The sequence below is a fragment of the Chamaea fasciata genome, unplaced genomic scaffold, assembly GCF_029207755.1.
Source record: "Chamaea fasciata isolate MVZ Bird 193981 ecotype frontalis unplaced genomic scaffold, bChaFas1.0.hap1 SCAF_7, whole genome shotgun sequence".
NCBI classification, from domain to species: domain Eukaryota; kingdom Metazoa; phylum Chordata; class Aves; order Passeriformes; family Sylviidae; genus Chamaea; species Chamaea fasciata.
In genome coordinates this window covers 49,187,708-49,214,218 of record NW_027094092.1, presented here as the reverse complement: position 1 = coordinate 49,214,218, position 26,511 = coordinate 49,187,708, and the positions used below count along the sequence as shown (strand labels likewise).

At 39.5% G+C, this 26,511-nt stretch overlaps 1 long non-coding RNA gene across 1 annotated transcript; it reads right to left on the bottom strand.

Moving 5' to 3' along the window:
• Positions 1 to 26,511, bottom strand: LOC136291812 (uncharacterized). The gene is made up of 3 exons (XR_010721744.1): positions 26,459 to 26,511; positions 2,723 to 2,839; positions 1 to 75 (listed from the first exon to the last, which is right to left on the bottom strand). It is a non-coding gene; the product is annotated as an uncharacterized lncRNA (long non-coding RNA).

The window sequence follows — 26,511 nt, the reverse complement described above, 5'->3', positions numbered from 1 at the left end:
TGAGAGTATTGCATTTAAAAACCAGGAAACTCACAGGCACAAGCCAAATATGGGTTTTCTGCAGTTCTGTGTGCTCTGAAGAGACAGACCAAAACATAAACTTAATCAGAACACCTTCAACTTATTATTGCTAGAGCTAGAGTCAGTGGACCAACAATTGCCTTTTTTATTTTCCATTACAGAAGTCTGACAAAAGCAAAATACAGTGGTGGACACTGACTTCTAAAACATTGTAGAGGCTGAGGATTCTGCAATTGATCTCTTTTATTCTGCCCTCTTTTAGAGAGGGCTTTGACACCACAGCCCTGGGAGAGACAGCTGGAGAAAGATCCACACTCTTTGCTTTAGCACCCTTTATCCCAAGGGCCCACAGTCACTCCAGCCTCAGGAGGACCGAGAGCCTCTGAAGAATATCAGTTCCCACCAGGAAGCTCATGGTCAACAGCTGCTAATGACCAGATTAATCAGATTCTTTTTCTGCTAAACTTTGCCAACCCAGGAAACTGTTGTTTTCAGGTTTTTTTGAGACCAAATATCTTCAAGGCACTGGGAAATAAAAACTCTCTGACTGAGAGTTCACCATCAAAGATAGTAAATTGGTATTATATCAAAAGTAGTAATAAAAGCCCCTTACATAATTTTGCATTTTACACACTTAAAGAATGTCAATTTATTGGAAAAAAAAATAGCAGTCCACTTACATCCAACAGAGTGAGCCAATAATAATGATGTATTTTACAATGTATGAACTTTGCCATGTGCTGTAGAGGTATCAAAAAATCAATACAGCTAAATTGACAGGTTTGTCAATGATTGAAATTAATTTCCTTTTTTGTGGTACTTCACTAAACTGAATTCCATAGTGTCATATTAATTAACATCCCACTCAGATGGTCTGTCTAGATGGAACACGACTAGGTTATCTCTGGGCAATTTCAGTGAAAAAATTGTATATAAGCAGAATAAAACAGTGGAAGGTATTCACATGGAGACACAAATTATTTACTTACTAATGTAATTGCCAAGGTAATTGAAGTGATCAAGATTAAAATTTCCAGAAGATGCCAGCCATTTTCAGCTGGACTCTAAGGACCCAGTGTTTTCTGAAAATGTGTATTTATGACATTCCACAAAATCCATGTCTATCTGAGGCAGAATCACAGTCTTTGACCAGATGAAGGCCATAAGACCCACTAATTCATTTCTAAAGTTACCAGCAGACTGACTAAACTGGGTAGCCGTGTTTCATGGAACTCAGAGAATAAAAACAAACAAACAAATAAAAAAAAAAAACCCTGAAACAGAAACAAAAGTTAAACAGAGTCAAACAGGAAAGCTCTTTGCAGTTTCTGAATATAAACTTGTGGAGGTGCTGAAATTAATATTTAAAATGTGCAAGATGAAGTTTAGAGGGTTGGACTGCAACTGTTATGAAATCCTATGAAGATAAAAGGGATCAGAACTGTGATATGCAGTTCTAGTTTTGTTTTAGGGAATTTGGTGAATTTAATTTGAAAAACCGTCTGGTTTTTCTCCTTTTTATTCTTTTTTTTTTTCTTTTTTCTTTTTTCTTTTTTCCTATTTGCATTCTAGACAACAAGAAGAATGAGGGGTTTTTATCAGAGTAAATATTTTGTTTTTTGCAATTCTGTTTCTGCAGCTGAAAACAAGCAGCTGGATCAGAGATCCTCTGAGACAGATGCTAAGGACCATGTTTTTCACCTTGGTCATTTGGGCCATGCCCTTAATTGGAGCTTAGTGTCCCATTAATGGTTGTGCCTCCTGGGAATTTTATGACCATTTCAGAAGAGCAGTTTCTGCCTAATGTACTTCTGAACAACAAAGAGTCCTTGTAGTCATATCCCAAAGGCCCCCCTATTAAATATACAGCAGTTCTCAATTAACCTCACGTTTAAAAACCACAATAGCTCTAAAGGCTATCTGCTTTGCAAAGCCCCTGGTCTGAACTGATAGCATTTAATTTTCCCCTAATGCAATTCTGTCCATATGCAAAGACCAGCTTGCATGTGACACTAATAGTTGACTTTGTGCTCTGTTGTGACCAGGAGAACCAATTTCTGTATCCATGAGTATCAGTTTCAAGGCATTAGGATACTGAAATTAACCTTGATTGTATCTCAGAGTTCAAAGTAGCTGCAGGTTTAAAGAGTAACCACAAGTTCCTATGAAGTTTAAGCCACTTCAGGAATTGTGTAACAGCTCTTTCTGAGAGATTGGGAGGGTGGATTTTAAAAAGATGATAAATTCACTAATTTCAGCAGCAGTGTGAAAAGACAGAGCTGAAATGATTCTTCTCTCAGGAAAGTGAATTCTACTTTCTGGAACACCTGTGACAAGTCAAATCTTACAAAAGACCAATTATTTAACCACAAAACCACACAGACAACTATGTTAAAAAACCAGCTTCCCAAGGTAAAAGTAGGTTTTAAGTAAGGAAGCTTATGCAAGCTGTTATTATTTCTACCTGCTCAAAAAAAATATTTCCTGAACTTTCTAGTACACTCGCTCCAACTTCAGTTTCAAAAAGGTGTGATGACATAGCACAAAGAAGTGTATTTAGCTGCTGATCATCTGAATTTACTGAAGCAAGTAGAGATAAAATACATAAAGTCTGCACAGGCTCAAAGTAAATGGCTCAGCAACAGATATATATTTGCACATGCCTAGTACAGGAAAATAAAAGCTTTCCCTTGTTGCTTACCTGAATTTCTGAGATTTAGGCTCCTAGCATGCTCTCCTAGTATGGTTCTAGGATGCCTTCCTTGCTGACTGATTCTCTATTTCAACTGGAAAACCAAATCAGTGGGAATCTGGTTTCCTGCAAGAAGCAGAACAGAGCAATGTTTGCAAAGTTATGGAAGAGGGAAAAAAAACCACAAAGAACAAAACAAAGACATGAAAGCAAACAGAGTGCCCATTCTTGATCCATCATTCAGCAGCACCTGAGACTTCTCTCTACCCTCTGCTGAAAAACTTCTCCTGAGCTTTCAAAAAATCAAAGTAAAAATTTTAAAACCTGAAAGCTTAAATAAAAACCAAACCAAACAAACAGAACCAAAAAAAATCTGTGAAAATTATTCTGTGAGAATGCAATTTGTTTCCAGAAAGAAAGCTTTTAGCAGAAGGAAAACAATCACCAAGTACCCTGCCAAGGGAGAGACAGGGATAGTGATCTTGGCACTGAATTAAGTCTCTGGAGATACAAGTTCAGAGCAACAGGTTTTTTGTGTGAGCCCAATGTAAAAAATACCAGCTACTAGAAGAACATGAGGATCAGAGACTTTGATTTCTTTAAATATCTAAATTTAGTTCTTGTTACTGAAGTATAAGTTTGAAGGAGTATGCTAAGGGAAGCAAATATTGGAGGGAGTGAGAGGGAGCAGAAATGGCATTAGTTCTGGGCTGTGATTTAGTACATTTCTATGAATAGATTAACTCTGAAATTCATTCTACTAAATAATTCCCTACAGCCAATAGCCTTCAGGTTCTGATTCATCACCCCAAAGCCATAACAAATGATAAGGCTAATTTGAGGTCCTTCTTCAAAAGGTACAGTTTGTTGTAGAGAAGGAAAGACGTAGGCTGACCATACAGAATGGAATGTTACTCATCACCAATGGTAGGAAAGTGCCTCCTAGTGAGAAGGGAAGTCCAGGTAAAGGTTATCAACATCTCCAAGATCTTAAGAATACATTTTTCTGGTTCTTAAGACTTTTGTTCTGGTTCCTAAACTGCTGTTTGAGCACTGCTCAAAATAAGCCAAATCAAAAAAAACAACAGCCCAAAACCACAAACGCTGCCCTCTTTCTCTTTTGTCACCCCTTCTATTACAAGTCATCTAACATTTTTCTATATGTCTACAGCTTTCTGTTGTAAGTCATCAACCCAGCAAGGAGATATGCTGTTTAACATCTTTGTTGGTGACATGGACAGTGGGATCAAATGCACCTTTAGCAAGTCTGCCAATGTCTTGGTTTAGATAGACAGGTATCTGCTAGGGAAGATTGGAGTCTCCCCTGGAATGTAAGTCCCTCTCCCCCCCTTTCTAAATTATTATAAATTTGAAATTAAAAGCCTGTCAGGCAAAGATTTTGGGAATAGGTATAGAAGTTCTTTATTAGGGATATAAAAAAAAATACAAATATTGTAGTACAGAAGAATAAGCAAGCAAACAAAAAAAAACCGAGAAATTTTAGAAAACTTTGACAGAGTCAGAAATACAACCCGACATCTTGTTGGTCAGGGTGTTGGAAGCAGTCTAGAGTAAGCTTTCTTGGAGTGCCAGATCTGGTTCTGTTGGAGTAGAGATGGTCTCATAGAAAAAGGGTCTAGTAATGGTGAGATGGGTTTGGTCTTCCTTCAGGAATCCAGTGGAAAACAGGAATGACACTTGTGGCTTTTTTCATTTAGGTGAAGATGGTTGGGGTCCTTCTCCCTGGGTAGAGCATCTTACAACAGTATGATGTAATGCGTCATGTCATTGGTGAGCTTTAATGGTCCATTAGCAGAAGATATCCCTGTGGGGGTAGTGGAACAATGAACAAAGATTTCTGACCAACACTGACCCATCTGATAAGCAACACTGCTCTACCCAGTTTTTAACAGCTGGCTTGTTGTCAGAGAAGGCAGTTACCCTTTCCTTTCAGGAGTTACTCTCTAACCGGGTTTCAATAGACGGAATAGAATAAACTTTTTTTTTTTTTTTTTTTGTTACAAAACCCAAGACAGCCAATGACACCAAGCTGTGTTGTGCCACTGATCGAATGGAGAGAAGAGATCCCATCCAGAGGGATCTAGACAGGCTTTGAGAGCTGGGACTGTGCAAACCCCATGAAGCTCAACAAGGCCAAGTACAAGGTCTTGAACCTGGGTCAGGGCAACCCCAAGCACAAATACAAGCTGGGAAGCAGGGAACTGAGAGCAGCCCTGAGGAGGACTTGGGCGTGCTGGTGGATGAGAGGCTGAACATGACCCAGCAATGTGTGCTTGGAGCCCAGAATGTCAATTGTATCCTGGGCTCTAGCAACATAAGCGTGACCAGCAGGTCAAGGCAGCTGATTCTCCCCCTCTACTCCTCTTTTGAGGCCCCTTCTGCAGTACTGTCTCCATCTCTGGAGCCCCAACATAATAAGGAGGTTGATCTGTTGGAGCAAGTCCAGTGGAACACAAATTCAGCAAAGAAATACCTACTTTTTGTTGTTGTTTTCATTTCTGGCCTAGTTCCTGTATTTGAGTGAGCTAAACTGACTAACCCAAACAACCAAACACTCGAGCCAAACCCATCCCAAACTAAGCACCATATGTTCAGTTCTGAGCTAGACTAAGAGTAAGGGTGCAGGAGAGTTAAGCTCCACTCCTTGACCATGATGATCTAATACTTTGGCTCAGATTGTCCTGAAGATATGTCTTGTGACACAGAAAACTGTAATGACTTCAAAGTAATTCCGGTGAAAATTTTGGTGAAGTTATACCTCACAATTATCAAAAGGAGGAGGTCCCACTAAGCCAACTAAATTGATGAATCAACAGGGGGAAAACCATGAGAAGAAAAATGGTTTTACCGAGCATAAAGAGATGACTTAGCACAGAAAAATTATGGAACAATTGTCAAGCTAGTCCATGGGAGAGGACCAGAGTACACAGCTCAGCATGAAAAAAAGAGGTGACAAAAAAAGCAAAAGCTGCTGGTCATGGTTTAGAGATTCACCTGGTGCTTTCATGCTCATCCGCCTCTTATCTGAATGCCTGCAGCCACCTAAGTGTATTTCCATTAACTTCTCTGTGAGGTAGCTAAGATTTCCCATGTCTTGCAGATGGTGAATCGAAACAAACAGTACTCAAATAAAAAATGCAGCTCTTCTGGAATATGAAATAAAGATCTACCATGTTCTACGGTTTTAACAAATAAGGACAGGTTGCTCCTGGTTTTGAAGGTAATAAATGAAGGAGATAAATGATAGAACTTACATCAAAAATCCACACTCCTCACAGAAGCCTTTTTTCAATGCATACCGTGTTCTTTCACCATGTTTGTGTTATTAAACAAAATTTGTAATGTTAAAGATTTTAAAGAAAAAAACTTCAGTTAAGCACATTGAGAAAGCAGCAAATGCACTTCAAGCAGAAAGCTGCCTTTATCATTATAATAATAGTATGGAAGAGCTTTATGAAAAAAAAAAATCAAGTGTACAAATTATCCGACATTCATTCCATGACATCCTGACAGCTATGTTAGTCCTGATAAAAATATCCAGGAGGACGGCACATTGCAGATGGCACTTCATAATGCGTTCACTTAAAAGCCGTCATTCCCTACCTCAGAGAGAGCGCAGCTTGATGAGGGCCATAGGACACTTGGTTCAGCCAGTAAAAGCTGCTTGATGAGGGTGTCTTTAGTTAGTTAGTTAGTAACTTATTCATTCATTCATCTTATGCAGAAAAATTTGATGAAACTTGAAGAAAAAATCATAGCCTTGCACCTTCTTTGTGAAATCCAGAATCCAGAATCTTGTTCAAATAATGTCTGCTTCTCTGAAAATTACAAGTGTGAAAAATGGGTTAAATTGCCCTAGACTTTCACCTCTGGAAACATGAGCTCAAACCTTACTTTCTATAGGCTACCACTGGAATGATTGACTACTTGTCAGTGCCACAAAGCCAATAAATTACTGGGCAACCTGATAGGATTGATTGTCAAAAGATGCCCAGGAAGGGAATATCCTGTCCAGCATGAGGTGTCTAAGAAAAACCCTGTAAGTGACCTTCAGCATCAGTCCATCTCAGAGCCCACCCCCTCTCATCTCCATTCTGCTTTTCAAAAGAAAACCAGTTTGCCTACAATATCATACAGAAGAAGATGTTAATAAATACCAAGTACAGAATTTAATTTTCTTAGCAAACAAGATGTCAACTCAACAGCACAAATGTCATATTTACATTCGTCTTATTAAGATTTATACCGTTTAATGCTGTGCTTTAAGAATTACACTATAAATGGAATATAATTTTCATATAAAAGGGACAGTATATTTTTAAATCAAGCCTGTAGAAACTCACTCATCAGTGGTTTATGAAACTTGAGTACACTGATGTTTCAGTACTCAATTAATGTCAGGCAATATGGATTTCAATCTGGCTTGAAATATATTTAAACAAATGAAGTAGATACAAATGCTGGCTCTTTGGCCAGCCAGAGCTAAAAATCCATTTTCTACCCCATTTATAATAAGAAGTAATCTGAATGTAATTTATCTAAAGCACAATATGTTTCCCTAATTTTTACATGTAACCATTACTTATAGTTTAAGTAATAGTTATATCCGCAGATCTTAGTGCACTTAATTGAAAATGCATGGTATTAAAACATAAGGCTCTATCCTTCAAAAATAAAAGCATTATTCTAAGGTATAATTGAAGTAGGGAAGCAGGGGCTGGGAAAAGGCAAAGGAAGGAAACCTTAACAAAAATCCTTAAATGCAAACATTTCTTCCCATTTATGTTATATTAGGATTGTTTTTGAATAAAATTAGTCTCTCTCAGCCCCATATTTCAGTTTAGATTACAAAATCCTCTCATCTGATTGTCACATTTTACGCTGAAGTCAAATCCTTCTGCAGCAGAGTGACATGTCAAGGGTGACAATGACAAATTGTCACTAAGTAAGGAATAACACATGACAGGGCGTTCGGCCATAATGAGATATATGCATGCCTTGAGAGCATTTGCAGGCATGAGGCTGAAGGGCGATTGCTCCCAGCACTCATAATGTTGCAGGTCTCATTAAGGCTTTACATGCACTGGAATAGATTTCCAGTGATTAAGAGAAAAAAAAAAAATTATGAATGAGTAAATCATGGCAGCAAGTTTTATTTTTATTCATACTTTCCTAGAAGTGTATATGGTTTATAAGGCCAGGTTGAAAAAGGAGAAAGGGCCTTTTATCCCTCTTTTAAATTTTTTATGTTACTGTCTATCATGAAAACATACAAGTTCCATACCCTCTAAATGAATAGCAACAGTGAAATCTTTGGCCTAATGGACTTGATGGTGCTCCCTGACACATATTCATTTGTAGCCATAAACTTTACATGGGCTAGGTGTTGCTCTTCAAATATATAATGATTTTATTAATGCTTCTTTTTGTTGGTGTGGGTTTAGATGTAATATGGGGTCATGTCAAAGTTCACAGAAAGGTTTTTAACTTACCCTTTGTGATTTGATTTCTAATGACTTTTTAAACTTAGTACCTCTTAATTAATAATAAGCACAACCAGTAAATCCTGACAAGACTATGATAACATAGAAACTTTTATGAAGAAGGTCAGGCCTGTGGTTAAAAGGACATAGGAAGTCATATATTCAGCTCGGTCAGCATCTCTCACCACCAGAGAAGGAAGATGAGAAGATGTTGTAATGGGGTTTATTGCAATCCTCACACTATAGATCTGTTTGACCTAGGATTCAGGGCAAGATGGAGGACAGTTGTTTGTGCAGGAAAAAAAAAATGCCAGATAACAAGAAGTGTGTAGTACTTATGGTCCCCCCACGGTCAAGAGCAGGTTGACTGACCTTTCCATGCCCCATTTTCCTTGATTAAAAAAAGGCTGCCATGAAATTTAATTTCTCTTCCATCTGTAGAGCACACAGAGATTTTGGGACTAAGAATAGCCCCAATTCAGATTGCAAATGTATGTATGAGAAGTTTGTCACCATAAGCAATAGCAGTCAGTGATTTTCTCCCACTCAAGAGGAAAAAAAAATCTGATTTTTGTCTGAATGTGAAAACCAGTCCCATCCCGATCTCCCCTAAAAAGACTATGTTGTCTCATTCTGTTTTGAAAAATGAAGAGACACCAGAAACTTTGTGGATACATGTCAGATGTCTCAATATTTACAAAACTGAAATGTTACACTCAGATTTTACCACTGAAGTAAGCTAGTTGATGATAGTATGTTGTACCTTTTGTCCCATCTATGCAACATTAGGAGAATCTCATTCTAAACAGAACTCCTTCATCTCTCTGAAAGAAAGGAAAAATTATCATGACAGACAGTAAAATGGAAGAAAAGGTGACTGCTTTGGAAGAGAGAAAACAAAATCAGCCCCAGAGTCCAGGCACTGAGGCTGTGTCCCTGCTTGGATGCCTCACACAAGAGCAAAGGCTTTTTAAAACAAACCTTTGTGTCAAATCATTTAATTAGTCACAGTAATACTTAGTATTTTTTTAGCATCAGTCACTTAAGAGCTTCACAGACCCTTCCCAGAAAAACTCTTTCCATTTTGCTACCAGATATGCCTTTAGAAGTTCTAGGGTACTTATGAAATCAGTTCAATCCATGACAGCAGCAAGGGAGGGAAAACAGATCTTCCAGATGTAAAGAATTTTTCCAGCATGATATTCTTCTGAGTATCCCAAACTTGCTTCCCAGATCTCAGTCACAACAATGCATAAAACCAGAGCTGACCTTGAAAGCCTTTAAGTTTGGATTTGAAATGGAAGAGAATCTGTGGGTGCTACCACATTGCTAGGAATGAGGCAAATCAGAGACTTTCCATTTGAGAAAACAGAGCCTATTAGATTGGCCTCAAGCCTTGGATTCAAACCCCTACCCACTTAAATCACTCCTGCTGAGGTATTCTTCCTCCTGCCAAGGAGAGCAGTTTGTGCCCTTACCTCTCATCCAGCATGTCCCCAGCTATACATTTCAGCCTCTAAACAGCAGTGCCAGTCACCAGCCTCAGCTCTCCCATTCAAACAATAAAGTCACAGGCCTCTTGGATGAGGGAACAACCCCCATGGCTGGAGCTGACAACCTTGGATTCGTTGCTCTCACAGCAATAAATGAGTTATGCAAGTACATAAATTTCAATTACTCACTGCTTTGGAAAGGGATTTCTGGATTGTATTATCTGTGGTTATATCCTTGGCAGTGGGGCCACCCAGGCATTTTTCAAACAAGAGCGACACCTGGGTTGTAGCATTCACTGGAATGGGCTGGTTTATGATTGCAACCCTTAACTGTCCCACAGAAATATGTTTCACAGATGGGATGGTCATTGAAACAAACTGGGAAGTGAACATGATGATGGCAGTTTTATGCATTGGCAACTTGTCTGTTTTAATTTTAGACTTTCTTGATGGCTGTGTTGGCCCCTGACAGCCATGGCCCCTGGATATTGCAGAACAGATTTTTTTTTTATTATTTTTTAGAGTGTGCCATTTATACTTATTATATCCTAGACTTTTACAAAATAATGCAATTGCTGCTGCTATTTATGGAGAAAAATTACAACGAGCCTAATTTTCAATATGCACCCGTGAACTCTAATCTGTTTTAATATATTGACATTACTGTTTGCATGAGGCCTGTCCCAGAGCAAACACACAAGGAACAGTCCACGGTGAGTACAACAGACTGTGGGAACATGCCCCAAAGACACTCACAAGAGTTAGTGTTACATCTTTCTGACCTGCACACCTCTCTCCCTACAGGTGCAATATCTTCCTCTGCATCACAGGAAGTACATCAGGCTCTAGGAATTGTCCAGGTCCTTGAGAAGACACATTCATGTCCAAGAAAAATGTTGTAGGCAAAGTGGATATAGGAAACATGCCTGAATAGGTTTATATGCAGACCTGGGGGTTGGTCAGCTTGGGTTCAGAAGTGAAGGGTAAGATCTCCTAAGAACTTTCCAGCTTTAGGAATGTAGGACCTGGTGGATCCTCAAAGAGAAACATTAACACTAGAAGTGGGAGGCCAAGTGCTTTTAGAGGTCCAATTTTCTCACTATTTACCTCAAAAAACCTAATAGTAACCAAAGCCTCAGGGAGCTAACTGGACTCAAGTAAACAAAGCTGCAGTAGCCAGGGAATTTTGAAACCAAGGAAGGTGTGAATCCCCTCTCAAAAGAACGAGCAGAGAGGAAAACATAGGGAAAAAGGGAAAATGAAATTACAGCAGGAACCTGCATGTAGAACCTCTATCCGTGTATAGACTATCATATTTTGAACACACTTGGATATCAAAATATCCTGAGCAAATGAAGTTTGGTTTTGATTATTTACATTCCTTTATGTTGCCAAGTATAAGGAAAGTTTTTTCCTGTTCACGTAGCAAGTACAGACATGGGTCTTAGTTTAGGTAAGTGCTACAAAAGGCTAATCAAAAAAGAAAGTGGAAAAGACCAACATTCTGAAATGAAAATGTTTTGCTTCTCCTGAGTGACTTTGAAACGTGTCTGGAAAGTAGATCCGAGACTCTTTCCACCTGGTGTTATAGTTTTCCACTTTTGTAGTCTATGGTAATTATGTAAAGCTTACACTCAGATGAGAAAAGGCTCACAGAAATGCTCAACAAGTTTCTAATGGCTACTTTCTGCACTTGTTCCATCCCTGTTCCCTGAATTGGATACAGCTACCTGGGAGAATGGGTAAGGAAAAGTCCAGTCTGCATAGATGATTTTTCCAGGTTTACCAGTCTTGTAGCTGAAGCTTGAAGCTAAAACATTTATGCACTGCTACATTGCAGAACATTGTGGATCTCTGAAGAAGGAGGCCTGTGCTGTGTGCCTTGTCCATCCAGCCGCTGGAATATGCCTGTCACTCTGCCCAAGGGTTGCTAGCTCAGCATGGAACAGCAGGCAGCAGGGGGAGAAAGGAGCATAGCAAAGGAGTCTGCAGACCAGTCACATTTGAGTGCTGAAGTTGAGCAGTACTCAGGGAGCTACAGCATTCCTTGTGACAGACAGGAGGAAGCCCGAAGCCTTGTTACAACAGTAGTTTCAGCCAGGCCAAGTCCAGGGAATAGGAAAAATGGTATGAAGTGATTTTCCCAGCACCTCCAGCCAAGCTTAAAATTTTACTTAAATTGGAATTGAGTCCTGAGCCTTCAGACAGAAACTTCTTTGAGCTGAGAGTGAACCAGAAACAGTTCTAGGGTTGTCTCTTTTTTTAGTTTGGATGTGTTACTAACACAGTATAACGCTACAGTCAGCTACACATCATCCCAACTGTAAAAATTAAGAAGAGCTGTTGAATGTCAAGTGATGAAGCACAAAGTGTCACAACTTCAAAAGTCCTGTTTCTCTGGCAATATTTACTTATTCACATGACACATTAACATATGTAATAAGTACATAAAAGAACAAATGTCATATGGAGAAGTCAATGTGTACCCACAATATACTGAACAGTATTAGGAAAACCTTAGATTGTTTTAATGTCATGATTTTTATACCTGAAAGATAATTCCAATGCTGCAGTAGCCGCCTTTCCTCCTGTGACTGTAGAGAACTTCACACTACCACGGTTCATGACTAGTGCTCCTCTTTTCTGCCTGAACACACCTTATAGAGAAGAATTTCCTTTTCAATGAATTTTTAAAGGAGTTATGGGGAGAAAAAAAAATAGAGCTATAAAGAAGAGCTGTTCTCTAGGAAGTTATTTTGAGCATTTTTAGCTCTAGCTTTGCTAGCAAAGGCCCATCCCAACAGTCCTTAACTTATATAAACCATGCCTATTATTAAACCATGAGGCTGACACAGAATTATTCTGTAAGTTTATTACCAGATCTTGAAAGTTCATTTTGCCTCAGCTCGTTCACTGGCATACGCTTAACTGCTTTTCTTGCTTCCAAATTATGTCTAATGTCCATTGCACGTGTCATATGGTAAACATCAGCCAGTTCTGCAAAAGCTGTTTCTAAACATGTTTGGTTAGGTTGTTTTTAAAGCAAGTTCATTTCCTCTGCCAAATTTGAAGAACAGACAGCCTGACATGTATGCAGCATTTCAGCTTCACGGTCAATAGTCTTCATCCATTATTTGAGTGTGAAAATAAAGTGCAAGAAATGAAATGCTGCTACAAGCTTCCCTACATCTGATACTAGTAATCAGTTTCTCCAATAAGAATATTTTGGGGTTGGTGCATATGCAAAGAAAACAGAAACACAAAGGCAAATTATGCAAATATATGAGCCAGGTAAAGATAAAATGAAAAAAAATAAAAAGAATTGCAGTATATTTTAGGCTGGTACATCTTAAATCTGAACTATTTTCTCCTCCAAAAGAATAAAGATTTTATTGCTATTCATCTACTAAGTTACAACAGATACACTTGCCATATTAAACTTCTGAAGAGTGTGGAGATCCCTGGGTAAATAAATCTCCCAATTTTTAAACTAGCAGAACGGTAGCAGAGATGCTGACTATGTGGTATTTGTTAAATAAACTAATACATTTCACAACTGAACTGAGACTCTCACTGTTACCCTCAGTCTTGAACTTCGACTTGACCTCATCCCATATCAACTGATAACAGTTCACCATCTGTCCTTGGTCAGCCCAATGGAAGACTTCAAAGGATAGATTTAATAGCATAGAGTTTGGCCTTGACATACAGACTGTATCTGTTCTTACTTAAAGAACAATAAAACCTTGTATTTAATTTCTTTTTTTTTCTTTCTTCTTTTTTTTTAACAGATGGAGGGCTGGTGTCTTATTCCATTCTGTCACCCCATCTGGACGCCTTAAATGTGATACTAAGGGAAGCATGGGGTGAGCCCACCAAAAGCTCAATTCAAGTTGAGATACAGTGAGAAAGGAAAGAAAATAGACTGATACCAATCTTGCATCATTGCAAAATAAAGGCACTTAAGGCTGCCATAGAGGAATGCAGAGAAGAAATCAGCACTGACTCTTGTACGTAACAATGCAGGACTGGAGTTCACTTTGAGTTCTCAAAGAAGTATGGATGCTTCATTAGAAACACCTAATAGAAAATAAACATTTTTGTCCACCAATTTATGTGTCACATTGCAAAACAGCAAACCACAAGCCTAAAAATCACAGGATTCATTTTCTGCCTATTATTCCTCCTGAGGCCTCACCAGAGGAAAACCTGCCTTGGGGAGTACAAAGAATATGTTTTACTCTCACTGCAAAATTACTGTTTTTCTCTTTTCTATATTATCTCTTTATTATAATCTAGAGTTCAAAAGGTGTTGTTTGGGGTTTTTTGTGAAACAGTCCAATGCTTTAATGCAAAAATGGCATCGTTCAACTCAGAGTGGTAGATTTAGCTAACCTTTTTTAAGGGATGAAGGACCCCTAAAATCTGAGCTACTATCAGCTTAACATAGGGCAAAGAACTGAACACAGTAGTTCCTACAGGATAATATATTTTCCTTACTATGAAAATATAGCAGAGCACTGCATGATTATAAGTATCATACCAGTGCTTGCTGACCCCTTAGTCTGTAAATGCTCTGCACAGACAGCTAAGGATGTCTTCTCTTTTCACAACTCTGAAGTAGCTACCAATATTCAGCTATAAAATAATAAATAGCAATTTTTAGTGGTCATTCAGAGTTTACATTGGTCCTTTACATAGGCGGAACACAAAGTTCCCTTGAATTTCAGAACAGTGAAAAAAACCATAGTGAGACACCATCATGTTAAAGTGACGTCCCTAATCCTGAAACAAGAGCTTCAGTCTCAGTTACCTCTAAACTAATACTTTCATTTCAGTTTATCCTGACATTAGGAAACTTCGTGGAGGAAATGAAGGATGGCAGGGTAATACAAAGGCAAATTATTAACAAGTATTAGGAATTTTACTCTATCCTTTCTTCGTGTCTGTGTCTCTCTGTAGATACGAAAAAACAATATAATCCCCTTTTATACTAGCAAAGGATGTTGGATTATTCACCATGGACAAAAATTCATCATAATCTTGTCATGTTAATCAAAGCTTTGACAGACAATGCCAAGTCCAGTGAACAAAGCACTGTAAAAGCATGAACAGGTTTCTGCTCAGTGAATCTCGCATAGACCCCTACAAGGATATTTAAGAATATTATTTACTAAAATAAAAGAAGAAAATAAAATTGATCCAGCCCAAAAATATTTTTGTGTTTTCTGTGACAAAGACAAAACCCTTGGTTCCATTTGGATTGAAAAGAATTATTTGTGTAACTTCTATTTTTTTAAGAGAAAATGCAAGAGAAAAAGCTGCTGATGTCAACTTTGCCTTTTTTTACCTCTGACTTTTATTCACAAATTTCAGTGTTTAGGGAGATCACTTGGAACAGAACAGCCCTATTTTCAGTCTCCCAGGACAGCACCCCAGCCCTGAAGCAATATTTGAATTATGAATATTTCCTATTGACACTATTCCACTTTGGGAAATAAGCATTTCTTAGATCAAAGACAGAAACTTGAGTGCATTTCTTAAACACAAGACTGTGCAATTACTTTATATAAAATATATCTAGCTTGAAAGATCCAATGTAATCTCAGCTTCAAAATGCACTCTGGCTGGGGAGTTATGTACTATTTTGACATACAGGAAGGGCTTGATTTAAATCCCTGTCATCAGTTCCTCTGTGAGAGACTATAGGATAGCACTTCTACCGAGAGCAGCCCCAAGGAGACAATTTTTCAGGAAATAATAAATGAACATGCATTTGTGTATGTGCTGCAACTTCTGTGAAGTCAAGAACCGGGAAAGGAGGATTTGAATGTGGAAATATCTGTTCTCTGACACCACCTTGGGCACTCAGCATGAGTCAGACCAGCCAGCACTTAAACACACAAATCTCCAAGCCTCAACTGAGCCGTGTGGGAAGAGCACCTGCCAGCATTACTACAAAGTGGAAATCTTCAGAAATGGTTTTGTTCACTGGTGCAGGGCGTTTCTCCCTTGTTTCCTCTAATGGACACTACTCCTGTTCACTAGCAAGCCTACCTACTTTGAGATAAAACCTGCAGTAATGCTGGGAGCAGCACCAGCCTGGGGGGGAGGAAGCATTTTAAAGCCCTTTACCAAAGCCTCCGTATGTCTCAGACTCTGTGCATCTCTTCCAAAGGAGTCAGGCAGGGGATGTGTTTGAAGGCTCCAATAACGTAGTGGTTCTGTTTTCTTAATGATCTGTCCTTTCTCAACTGCAGAGGAAAAGCAAGTCAAGTGTGTCCTTATACACTACTTTAGTAAAATGGATGTGCAGTACACACTTCATTACAACCACCATGGGAATTAAAAGTAACTTGAGCAAATGGCCCCAGCTCCACGTAATTATCTTTTGAAGACACTGGAAGACAAAAGGAAAAAAACTCACCAAACTAGCTCAAGAGCAGCCGAGTTTGCCGGGGACAGGTGAGCAGCTAAGGCTGACAGTTGGCTCAGCGGTCCCCCATGAGCCTGGCTCTCTGCAAAGTCCCGGGCTGACCGCCGGGGCAGCACGTCCCATGGACCGGGAGTGCGCAGGGGTTCTCAGAGGACAAGCCCTTCCATGGATGTGTGCAGGACAAGGCTGAAAGGCGCGGGGCTGTGTGTCTGAGCAATGCTGCCCTCCCATGGCACTTGCTCAGCCCGCTCACTGCTGAACCCACACCCCTCAAATGCTTCAGCGGCCCCGACCCCACCGAAAGGGCGACAGCAGGGCGAGGGTGATGAGCCACCGGTTTCTCTTTCAGGCTCGGGGCCTCTGAAACTCTATTTCCAGATGACTGATCCAGCTGGCAGTACCCATACTCAGCCCAGCCCCTCATAATGGTCCACAGCCCTTCCCAGCCTTCAGGTCCCTTTTTCTCATCAGTCTCCTGGCTTTGCAGCTCACTCTCGTGTTAACTCTTTCAGAGGTAACGCAACAGAGAAGCAAGAAGCTGAGAAGTCTAACCAGGAGCAGGAATATTCTTTTAAAAACAAACCTTCAAATAATGACATCATGGCTGTGAGAGGCTCCTTTGGTGACATCCAGGGGAACTGCAGCCCAACCCCAGGCCTTGAGCAAACCCAGCACTGAGCCTTCCTTCTGACGGAACAGTGAGACGTCCCTTCCACTAAGGATGGTTTTCTTTTGGAAACAGTTTCCAGCTCCTTTTTTACCTACTTACATCTTTGTTGCCACAGAGCAGCTGAAAACGACTGTGGTTGTAAGTGGCTGCAAGTCCTGGCTGTAAAACCTGAATATGTGCAAAGATTTTTTTTTTTTTTTAATAAACACACCACTTGTCTGAAATGGGGCACAGAAAGCTCAAAGGCCAGCAACTAGTTCGACAACAACAGAGGCACCCAAGGCTGAAATGTGTTTATGTGGACAAAAGCCCACAGCTACATTTTCATGACTGCTCTTTATGGAGAAGGCAGCTTGAACTGGGTACAGCTCACAGGTTTACAAACAGCTACAGAACATGAAAGTATAAGGAGAAAGAAATTGTAAATTGAAGAGATTTAGCATGGCAGGAGAAAATGACAATCCACTGACTCTGCTCAGATCCTGTTGTACCCCGGATGACAACTGCTTATTTTGTGTACTTAGTGTAGTTGTCTCCATAAGGCAGTCAGAGGCAAAGAGAAACTTTTAGCTAAAGGGGAATACTACAAATCCCAGGGAAATCACTTCTGCAGCACAGGAATAGGTCTGCCTTCAGCCACACCAGCCAGCTTTCCAAATCCACTGTGGTCAGAGCTCTGCAGTTCTGAAGCAAACCAGTAGCTTCCATGTTATATAAAAGTTACTGACTTTGTGTTTACCACGTGCTTCTCAGATGCTTCTTGAATCTGGATTGTTTCCAGTGTACATATATAGTTTATATATGTTTATAACTTTATAAAGCTTTAAAAGCTTTGGCAGTCTGTCAGCCAGAGCTGTGGTGTAGGTCTAGTGTGTGTTTATGGAGCATGAGCTGGAAAGTTTCAAGTGTCTTTATGGACAGGTGGAGGTAAGTAGAAGCTGTATCCCACATAAAGAGGATTTCTTCTGTGTATTAATAACAAAATTTTCCTCCAGCCACAAATTCCTGACTGACGTGCACTGTAATCATTCAAATCTCCAGATCCCAGGAAGTGCACTCCTCCTAGGGACTTTCAGAGCCCCACAGCTGACTGGACACACAGGCTGTCATCCCTCAGTGCCACCCCAGGTCTCACAACCCCCTGGCCTTCCTGCAGCCCACACTGCCTTGCACATGATGACAAAACTGAGCTGCAGGCTTGGCCTACCCTGCAACTCCCAGCATGCTTGGTGTGCCATGGCCATGGTCTTTCTCTGCCAGGCAGGATGGCCCCTTGCATGACTTAACTCAGGCCTTGATGTGCATGAATTGTGGCAAACCCCACTGAGAAGTCAGAGAATGGAGTATCAGAAAGTCCACTGCTACCTTTGGATGCAGAATTTATCCTTAGTTTCAGTCTTTCATCCCACATCCTACCCCCAAACTTCCCTGGGCTTCTCCTCATGAGATCTCCTGCTCCCACTTTTGCTCTGTCCTTGGGCAAAACCACAGACAGGGATACATCCTAGTCTGTGAGTACCTGGCAGCTGGATCCTAGAAGTCTATTTCTGAAAAAAATATTCTCACTTTACATTATTGCCCCTTTCTACGGGCTACCACACACAGTAATATGTGGCTCTACTGTTTTTACCACCCCACTGTAACATGCTCTTGAAACCTGATACATAACTTTTGATGGTAGGCCACAGCTGGCTTCCAGCAGGTAACCCAACAAGCAGTGGAGATTTTGCATCCTTGAAAAACAAGGTAATGTGAAGTGTCAACTTCCCTCTGGGCTGCTGTAGCAAGCACTGAGAAGAGGAAGACAGAACACATTTCTGTAATGACCTAATTACAATCAATACAAAAAAAACATGGAATGTCATTTTGGAGAGGTTCGACAATAATGGAACTAGGAATGCTGGACTCTGTGTGCATTCCTTTGATTACCTGAGCACCTGTTTCAAACCCTCTCCTGACAAACTTATTTTCCCTTCTAAATTTCAGAAGATGGAGGCCACTTCTGTCTCTCCTCATTATCCCCAGAAAATAAAGCACAGCTATTTTTACTAGCATTACAAAACACCTTACATTTAACCCAAACTTTTAAAAACAGTGGAAGACTTCTACTGTTCTAATACATTAGGTTATGCATTGTTATTTCCCTTTCTAAAAAAATGCCCTCTATGAATATATATTTAGAATTCTTCTTACAAACTGATGACCTGATTGCAATCATGAATTTACTAGAAAAATGAGAAATTGTAAATAATTATTTCAAAAGGTAAATATACCTGTTCTTTTACTAATGATGTACTAGAAGCTTCCTATAAAAATAGTATCTACCATTTTGAAAGGATCAGATCCTTAAAATGCAAAGAAAGTTGTGCCTGTTTAGGGTGAACACTTGTATGAAGTGGAAGGTTTCAGGAAAGTAGTGGGAGAGTTGACACAAGATGTTGCAAATAATTAAGCAATCAGAATTTGCTCTTGCATAGGATTCTTTGCTTATAAAATGCAAAGAAACTCATGAAGCCTTCTCAGAAGCAGTCTATGAGTTTAACCATTTCTTAGAGAGGTGAGAAAGGCTTGAAAACTAATCCAGTCTCAGCAACAGAGACAGGCACTGAACCCAGTAGCATGTTGATTTCCCTGCTGGAAGCATTAGGAAGTTTCCCTCAGATAAAACAGCAGAAATGTGCTAACTTCTGCCCCCCATAACACCTACAGAGTACCAGCATTATAATTATGTTGATGATATAACCTATTCAGTCAACCATCTCATGTCCACACAGGTAATTATATTTTAACTGCCAAAGGGCTTTGGGAATTGGCAGCTACACGAATGCTTGGTTGGTGCAGCACACACATTTGCCATCTTAAGGTGATTAATGTAATTCCCAGCCCAGGACTGGCCAGATGATTAGTTCATATTTAAAAGCAAATGGACAAGAGAAATAATCCAGATCATATACTACTCCTCGTTTGTGACTTATAAAGGAGTTTAGAGAAGAACCTGTATAGCTTCCACTGCAGATAGATAGCTCCTTGAATTTGACTGAATAGACTGAGGCTGGTTTACTTCACAAGGCCTCCACAGACACTAACATTGGACCTAAATAATTTAGCTTGACAATTAATCAAGACCAAACACTTTTCAGGGCTTGTATGAAAGACCAGAAGATGAAGTGACATGTGCTGTCTGGGAATTTTATATGCAATTTAGTATCTGACTTAGCATGGGATGCTGAGCAAGCTGAACTGTGTGTCTGGTCCCTGTTTCCCTTTAAAAGGAAGAGGGTACCTAGTTCCTAGATAGGAGCTTCTCCTACTGATGCTCACTTCTTGTAGAATAACCTAGCATCTTTGGAAAAAACATGTACAAAAACATTATTGATCCCAAATGTTTTGCATACTCTCTTGCTGCACTCAATGAAACAAGCAAATATAGAACATGTTTCTGCAAAAGCCAGCATGTAGAAAATTCTCTATTGTCTCTTTCTGCTTTATCAAGCAGCCCACGGAATTCTTTAGAGGCCCTAGTCAATACTATTTAAAACATCAAGACTCATTTTACACTCCACGTTCTTTGTAATTTCTCTTTCTCTCAAACAGGTAATATACTGGGAAGAATGCCTTCCCTTTATAATTACGCCACACAAAGCTTCAGACATGCACATTTCAGGTGAGTGCCTAAAATTTTGAAGGCTCTCATTATCCTTCTAACACAAAGAGACTTTCTGGGGGCCATTGCTTTTGCGAGGAAGGATGTGTGTTTTGTTTCCACTCCATGTTAGAATGAAATATAATGTCATAGACTTACTGGTAATCCATTTTGTGAAAAATCAAATCCACCTATTGTATATGCATGGCTTTATGATAATGCAACAACCCATACAGGATAGCCTAGCAGCAACTGGTTTCAACTTGTCCCTGCCAATCATTCAGCTTCCACTGCATGTCTCTTGCAGTCACAGTGCTAGCATGTGCATCTTGACAGCCCTGGAAATTACTCTAAACCACTTCATCACATTCCAAACCAACACTTATTCTGATTACAAAGTTAATAGCTTGAAATGGACATTCTAGAATTAACCCTGTGACCTGCTAGATTGGTGACAAGGAGACATTAAAATGTGACACAGGCACCAGACTGAGTGACAATGCCTGGTGATGCCTGAGGCTCCACTACTAGAAGTAATGTTGGAAAATGAAAGTAATTGTAGGTTTTTAATTTCTTCTTTTGGCCTCCAAAAATTTATTTTTCAAAACTGACTTTCACATGTGACTTAGTGTGTTACTTAATGGGACTTAATGCACGAATATATACTCAATAAGAATATATATATCTTATTCTCAATAAGAAAATATCAGTGATGAGGCATAATGTTGCAGCTTGATCAGATACCTGGCTAATTCTCCACTGTGCAAAGGTAGAAGGGAATTTCTCAGAAAGGCATGTGGAACTCTTGGGACAATACAGGTATTTAGGGCTGCTCAACAACCACTTTTGGCTACCTGAATGATTTACATCCAGCCCAGAAATGGATAATATTAAAGTATTACGAGCCAGGGAAATAGAAATATTTTTTAGTTAAAAAGGGGCTTTAAACTTTACTTCAGAAAATAAACAAAGAAAAGTCCCAAGCCCTATTTTAACAAAGGGTTTTACACCCAGCAGGTTTAGGTAGTTCACTGCAATGAGCAACAATATTACCACTGCAAAGGTGGGGGGGAACACATAACCAGGGAGCAGCAAAAGAAAATGGGACTGTGCTACTGACCCCAGGTGCCCACTGGATTGGCTTGGTTGAAATGTGAATCTATTCTCTGATTGATATCAAGCCCATCTATAGAAACATGTGAGACGGGAATGAATCAAATGAGTCTCATTCTCTGAGTATAAGACTTGACAGGTCTGAATGTGGATTTTAAATGCCTGAACAAGGAAGGAAAGAGATTCTGGTGATGGAAACTTTGCAGAACAAAAATATTCCAACCTGAATCCACACAGTATAAAGCATTAAGGACATCTTTTTATCTTTGGAAATTATTTTACAGTTAACTGACTAACCACTCTGAAAATAAAGCCTCTTTAATTCTCTCCCCTTGGATTTGCAATGGGAAGGATTTAAAGAACTATATTTGATCCATTAGGTTGGAGTACTCACAGTACTGTACATTGTTTTAGTGTGCTAAATTTAGTTGACTTCTGCCTCTTTCAATTACCCTTCTAAAAAGGATAGGTGAAAAATAACTGATTTTCTCATGGTCTCTCTTTATGTAATTTGGTTTGCTGTTGATTAATTTTTCTCTTCTAGTGCTTGCCTATGTTTTGCAGGGTAAGAAGGACAAAATAGCTTAAGGGGGGGAAAAAAGTTCTTTTTCTGAATTTGAGCTTCTTCCCAAGATTCTTCCCTTGCATATTTTTATCTCATCAATATAATGTCAGGATCATTGATAAAAACAAAAAAGTCTAACAGAGAATGGACTGAATCTTAACCTTTCTTACCTGAAAGTAACACTAAATTACTACACATGCTATCCTCATCATTAGTAGGAAGAAAAACTTAATACAAGTTTTATATAAATAATCCACTGACTAGTTCTCTTTTGGCACAGCAAAGAACTGTAGAGGAATAGCATGCCCTAATTTTTAAAAGAACCATGCTCTGCATCAGAGGTGCTCCTCAACGTTTCAGAAATAGTTCAATTCCATTTGGTATCACTTACGTGTATGCCCTCTGTAAGCTATGTACAACTCTTAACACCACTCAGCCTCTCAAGAGGAGGTAGAAACCGGGTATGAATTCTGGGGCAGGTCTTGAACTCAGCTGCTGCTTTGCAAAGGATGCAGCAGTGAGAGCTAAAGGGTTTCTGACTGTGATGTCCTCCAACCATCAAATGGTAATCAAATACTTTGATGAGGAGGAAGCAAAAAAAGATTCATATATCTTAGTGATCCGTTAAAATTTCAAAAATAGTAATTGCTGAACTTCACTGCTCTAAAAACCTTTGTTCTGAAAACAGAACTAGGCAGCAATGACTTGCCCTGAATTTCTGCAGAGTCTGAATGATCAAAGATGTGTTGAAGTTTTATTCACCCACCTTGTTTCAGTGTTTAGACTGGGCTGATGCTCCGCAAAGACAAAAAAACACCCCAGGCTTTCAAAAATGAAGGAAGTGCTCCATTCAGAGAGACACTAATTCTTTCCAACCTTCTTTTCTAACTTTTACAACATTGTCGTTGGACTTTTATAAAAGTTTCCCTTACTACATTTGATAGTGCTTCATTAATTATCAGGATTAACCTACCACTAAAATTTAATGCAAAAAATCAGCAGTCATCATGTATGTTTGATTGATTCCTTCAGAGAAACACAAAGCAAGAAATCCAGATCCTGGAATAAGACCTGGAAGAATTTATGACAGAATGAAAAAGCTTTCTAAAGCATCCTAGGACAATAAATGACAGCAAATTGCATAATATACTATGGTATCAAAGGCAGAAGTGATGATTATCAAGTGTACATGGAACTGCGACTTATGATTTCCTGAAGACAAGTGTCTCTGGAGCAGCTTTGCTAAAATTCCTCTTTCCCATCCACCCATCAGATTTTCCCACCCTTTCTCTTGACAAATGTCTCCTTCAGACATTGGGATGTCACCAGGAAAGGGGAAGAACAGACCACAGCTGCACCATAGCTTGTTCAAGCATAGTTACCTGGCAGTGCTCACAAATTCTCTTATAAGGTGTGTAGGTATGCAAGTTTGATAGTCTTTTGTGGGCTGATGGCTTAAATAACTCGCCAGCATATTATACACTAGAAACGTGTCACTGCTTGTGATACAAGAGCAGGTGTGCTCTTGCCCATTATTGGAATGCAGCTACTGGGGCAGGGTTTGAAATTTACCAGTTCAGACAAAGATATCATCTTCAGATTGCAACAAGGGAAACAAAAGAATGGAAATCTCTAAGTAGACATTCGTTTTTTTAAAATTATGGACGTTTATTTAACAAATGCTGCTCCAGATAAAGTTCTACTTTTTGAACAGGCCGACATTCCTAAGACAGAAAATTATGCCATTCCCTTTGCCACCAGAGGTTTGGACCCCTGTTTGACTGGTGTTCTACTAGAATGATCAGCTGTTGGTCACATAATATCCCCTGGCATTTGTCTGAAGAAGTCTTGCAGTTAGAAATATAACTTGTAATTTTTAGTTGAACACTCCATTGCTTGCTGCTGACTTGTATGGACTATCCATGCATTCAGGCAGGTTTCCTCAGGGAAAAAAACACTCCCAGTGGAATGTGACCTGACTTACAAAATTCTTTGTCCATCTTTCAATCTAGATACTTGAGACTTCAAGAGATAACTAGGGGCTCTCCCTTGGGGACTATTAATATATTAAGAAACTCAAGCACTCCTGAGAAGCCATACCTAGATGAGCCATATACACAGAAAACTATCATGCTTATGAAGTAAAGGAATACTCTGGTGGCTGAACATCATACAATTGAATAAAACAGTTTTCTAGAAGAAATTGCTTCCTTGGTACATTTCATTCCCAGTTTGATGGTCTTTCAGAAAAACTAATAGGATTGTCAAAGGCAAAATGATAATGTGGAAACACAGTAAGTGTAGGCTTCTCTGATGAGTCGTCAGATGTTTTTGTAGAAGAGAAGTAGAGTGAAAATGGTTGGAAGGGAGAGAACAACATCTGTAGACTCTATAATGATCTGAGGACATGCTACTGTGGAAAAAAAAATAAAAGGAGACAGTTTAGGGGAGAACAGAGAGGAAACTCTCATGCACTATTTGTGTCTCCTTAAAAGCTCCATGCAATATTACAGCCCCTGCCAAGATGTGAAACTCAGGTGACCCACAGTGATCTAGTGGGTCCCCTAGAACCTGTGCAGGAGTCAGACTTCTGGTCCCCGGGCTTTGAACATTGCAAGAGTGATTGATTAGAACAGTGCAGCAAATGGCATTGTCTGTGCTGACATGGGGAAGAAATCAGATACATAGGATTGAAAGAGATAGATGAAGGAAAGACCCAAGGCAGATGGCTCTGTCTTGCTTTTACCAGGCAGATGTGATGAAGAGGAAGCAGCAGGGCAGCCACGCTTGTAAGAAATGCCCGCACCTTGAATCATCAACCTTGGGCAAGACAGCCTGTCCAGAACAGCCATTCCATTTCCTCAGCTACAAGCACAATGTTGTGCCCTGGCCTACTCCAGTGCCTGCCAGTGCCCCAGGTCTCCCATATCTCCCCTCATTTTCTGTGCTCTTCAGGGCAACATGAATTTCATTAGGGCTAATAATCTAATAAGGCTAAATAATTAGTCTAATAAAGCTAAAATACTTGTTGAATAGTCAAAATACTCCCTTGAAAGGCAGAAGGAAGAAGCATTTTGGCATGAAATAAACAAAATAACTAATAAAAGGAAATTCTTTTTATCACAGGCACTCAATTTCTCACATTCTACTATAGCAGGTATTATGCAGTGGGGTAAGAAGACAACCACATCCGGAAAGAGCTTATAACAGACATTATGAAAAAAACCTGAAGAACGCAGCAAAAACCCATGCACATTTACATACATTTTTTCTCACTCCTCCAGTTCCTCATTACCTTGGACACAGTACCCTTAGTTAATCACAGAATGTCAAGTTCAAGCACAAGTTCTGTGGTTCAGCTCAAGTTACTGGTTTGCAGCATGCAATTTTACTTCTGAATTACTCATTCCTTGTTAGGGTCTCTCTTGCAATTTTGCTCCTACCCCTAACATTTAAAGAAAATTCAGCAGTGTGCTTGACAGCAAAAAATATCATTATCTTCCTAGCAGGCAAAAGATACACTTTTAGAGGAACATAAACTTGATTTTCAGAGATAATGGTTACCTGCAGCCCTTACTGGCTACAAAAAATATTTTGGGCACTACTACCTCTGAAAGGTCAGGGTCTCAATATAAACAACTGGAATTCACCCCCAAAACAGAATAGTTTCCATGCACTTAAAGAAAAGTATTCTGGTTGGATTCAGAGAAAATCTTGGGCAGTGCTTTCACCAGATATGGACGACAAATTTCAAAATTGCTTTTAGGAGGGCTTTGCCATGAAGAAGCAAAACAAGCAATCAGTGACACAACTCACTGCCACACATAAACCATCTCACATATCCGAATAATAAAGGCAAAAACTGTTGTCAGTCTCCAAAGAGATTTATCAGGTGATACCTGGTCTGGATAAGAGATGAATTTCAAATTCTGCCTCCTTCCACATTTGACCACAAAAGCCCAAAGCTGACAAATTACTGAGGATCAGCTCTCTCAGTGACAGAGGAAACCAGTTATTACACCACACCCAGATATTTCCAGCACTATATTGTCTTCTAAATGTGGTGCTCTCTGCTGTATATTTTTTTGCTGTGGCCATCACCAAGCATTGTTAGATGTGAGTCAGGGACTGCATATTTGCTACTGCAGATCTACCCTCACCAATCCAAAGGAAACAGCTCCACAATGAGAGATTAGTGAGAATGTAAGAATAAAGGCATTATTATTTTTTTATAGATATATCTTTTCAAAAAGGAATTCAATTTATTATTTCTGTTCAGGTTTAGCAGCGGATAGACAAAATTAGCTGGAGGGTTACTTACTTTCAAGTAGATCCAGCGTTCCACTCCTCTCCTGGCAGAAAGAGAAAGGAAAG